We start from the raw sequence: 3,677 nt of genomic DNA on the forward strand, positions 1-3,677 counted from the left end.
AAGTAACTGCTTGTGTTTCCAAAATAAAGGAGAAAGAAGTGCCCTTCCTACCCTTGTGACCTGTGATGGTTTCTGCTAGGTGCAAGTCTGTTAAGTTTCAAGGATAGCACAAGATCATTCCTGATTCTTGCAATATTGTGGAAGTTTCATCAGCAGATAAGATATATGAGATTCTTTTGATCATTGAGTTAGTTTTCTATTGCTACTGTAATAAGTCATCACAAAATTTGGTGGCTTTGAGTAACATACATTTCTGATGACTAGAAGTCTGGAAGCTGTTTCACTGGTCCAAATCAAGGTGTTGGCTGAGCTTCCTTCTCTCCAGAGGTTCATGGAATCTGTTTCCTCAATTTTGTAAGATTTTAGAGTGGCACTGCCTGAATTCCTTGGCTTGTGGCCTCTTCCTCCATCTTCAACTCCTTCACTGTAGTATCTTGAAATCCCTCTCTGCAAAGTTTTTACATCATCTTCTCCCTTGTGTAGTAGATTCTCCCTCTTATAAGGATACATGTGATAACATTTAGGGTCTTACTGCGAATCCAGCATGATCTCTCCATTTTAAGATCTTTCACTGAAGTATACTGAAGAAGTCCCTATTATCATAGCTGTTGTCCTTTATAGGCTCCATGGATTAGGGCCTGGATATCTTTGAGTACCATTATGCAGCCTATCACAGTCATACTTTTTTTTTGTCCTATTCTCCTCTAATATCTGTCATGTGTCTGTCCAATGCTGTGACAGTCCCTAAAAATACATAGATGAATTCCCTTACTTTCAAGAAATTCACTTGAGATACAGAGGCTTATACACATATAAAGGACATCAATACATGGGTGCCACCAAGGGGATTTGCAATAGTGTTTTCATAGCATGGGGGTGGGGTCCTTCTCTGAGAAAGTGAGAAAACTTTAGAGTTCTGTTTTCTTATTTTAAGTGAACTGTTCCTAGATTAGTCTCCTTGAGAGGGCTCTGTAGTGCATTCATTGTGACTCTCAGTCCCACCATTCAAATTACCCTCCCTGGTTAAGAAGCAAAGTACTGGGGAAGGGTCATGATAGTCTTTTTGGTCCACTTGTTATAGAAGCTTGTTGGTCCAAGGATGTTTTTAACAGAGATTCTTTTAATATAAGCCTGAACTGATATCTTAACTGTATGGTAGTTCAGATATCTCAAAGCCGCTTCTTCTGCAGATCCCTTGCCATCACCTTGGCTGCAGTTGCAGCTCTGGCTGCTTCCTGTGGTTCAGATTCAGGGTCAGTGCTGTGAACCAGCGCAGCTCTCAGTGGTCCTGGATAGGAAAATGTCAAGGGGATTTTGAAAATAAAGACAAGAGATTCAAGCTGAGGTCAGGTGGAGGCCTCCTTCCATGTGGGAGAAGAGGACAGGACAATCACCATAGGGGCGCTTATTTATACACTCAGGAGGTTGATGTCAATTTCAACCTCTCTGCCTAGCAACTAGCTTGAAAGCTGGAATAGCTTATTTACATGGCTGAAGAAGCTCCCCATAATCTTGGCTGGCTTTGTCTTAGCCCTGCACATGTGATTAATTTCCAGTTTTAGCTACTTTTACCAGGTCAAAATCATATCTGACAGTGAGGGCAGTTGATGTCCAATGAGTGCTGCCAGTCACCAACTCCTTCATGCGCCTAAGTCACCTTGGGCCAAGCTATCTCTAGTAGTGGTGGTGGATTCAGCTCTGGAAGTGTAAGTTAAGGAAGACTTGGAGACTGGAGTTCACCTAGACCCTGATGTCAAAGAGGTTCAATATCATTCTACCTATGAGACCATGGTTAGCCCTGAGGTTGGACTAGAAAATCCACTTGGAACACAGAAAACGGCTGCTCCTAGATACATACATTCTGGGTATGCCGAACTAACTTGTATCAATGATTTCATGTTTAAAAAGCAAAAGAGAATTTTTGCCACATATGGTTGTGCATTAAACTTTCATTAGACAATCATCAAATGTCTGCTAAATATATTGATCTGTAAGAGAAGCAGGAAAACAAATTCAAGCTTTAACTGTACTTGAAACTGGTCAGAAGAAAACAGAAAAGAGGAAAAATTTCAAAGAAAATGATGCAACATTGATGGTTTCCTGGAATCATGGGAAAAATATGTGGATTAAAAAAATGCAGACAAACCATGAGAGGAAGAAGAAGAACAACAACAAATTGGATGAAATCACATCAAAGAGGCATAAAAAAGGCAAACAGGAAGAAGAGAAACCTGGGGAGGATAAGACAATCTTAACAGATTAAAGAAACATGTGACTCTCCAGGCAGGTCCTATCTTTGCATTTTTCATTATCTTTGGTGTTAATCTATGGTTCACTCTGCCACCTGAAGAGTATTATCTTCCAAAAAATAAATTCACATGTGATCTAGCCACACAGAATGTGCTAGTAGAGTCAAGTTGTTTTGTTTGTCTGGCCATTTATTGCTATCTTGATCCATGGACTATAAAGTTTACCTATGGGAGGTTTATGGAGACTGGTGCTGTCTACAAACATTTTATTTACTGGTCACAGTAAAGCTGTTAGGGACATGTGCTTCATAGCCTTCAGTTCCTTAGTGACAAGTATCATAAACTCTGGAAAACTAAGACAAGACAGTGTCTATCAAGGTGCACCAAAACTCACTCTATTATTTCAAATTCAATTCTGAGGAAGGTAAATAAAATACCTTTGTGGCTGGGAAGTCTGATTAAAAGATTGTGCAACAGGATATGCAAAATGGAGAAATTGTGCAGGAAGATGAGCCACATTTGGGAGTTGTAAACAGCATTGTTTGTATCAGTGAGAACAGAAGATTTTTTTAGTAGATCTGATGATGAGTGTGTAAGAGTTTAGGAATAGGATATTCTTGTGGATTTCAGGTATATAGCAAAAGGCAGTATACATACACTCAATGCCTGCAGTAACTTCCTTTCCAAATTTGAAGGGACTAGCATGTCAGTCAATGTACAACCAAATCTTAAGGGCCATATGGTATCAGGCTATGCTGGTCAAGAAGACTTCTTACCAGATGTGAGCTATGTGATTTCAGGAGGTACAAATATCTGAGTCTTGAAGACCATAAAACCCTACAGTTGATTTTAAGCTTATGATAAAGTAAGTGTGCCTAAGTGCAGTGGGGAACCCTCTCAAAACATCTGAGGTCATTATGTGTGGCTGGGATGGTGTCATCAACTGTGGGACTCACACAGTCCTTAAACTACCAAGGATTAATCCAATGTCATGTTTAACTGTGTTTAATTATTAAATGTACTGGATGACAACCTGACTTATGGATAATGTTTTCCTTACATGGCCTTATGAAGTTGATTCATGGTTAAGCAAGCTTTATAAATTTGCCTCATATAATGTCACTGGAAACTTAATTTTGGTCTTTGTGGATGTTATTTATACAACAAATAACCACTGACTCTTTATTTGATAGGTACTGTAGTTATTATTGGCAGAAATTTGGATTTAGTCTCCATGTCACTACGTTCTTTTATGGGGGTCAAGAAAGTCCTCATTAGATTTGCTATCCTACAGAAAATTATGTAATTAATGGCTCAGTATCTCAGTTACTTTTCTTTTGTTGCTGGCACAAATACCAGACACTCAAAATGAAGGAAGGAAAGGTTGATTTAGCTCACAGTTACTGAAGGTTTCAGTCCATACTCGGC

General features: G+C 39.3%; 1 pseudogene; it reads left to right on the forward strand.

The window, feature by feature from the left end:
- Window positions 1–1,152: 1,152 nt before the first annotated feature.
- Window positions 1,153–3,265, forward strand: LOC101560152 (annotated as a pseudogene).
- Window positions 3,266–3,677: the final 412 nt, after the last annotated feature.

Source organism: Octodon degus, unplaced genomic scaffold (assembly GCF_000260255.1).
Source record: "Octodon degus isolate 3935 unplaced genomic scaffold, OctDeg1.0 scaffold00019, whole genome shotgun sequence".
Classification (NCBI taxonomy): Eukaryota; Metazoa; Chordata; class Mammalia; order Rodentia; family Octodontidae; genus Octodon; species Octodon degus.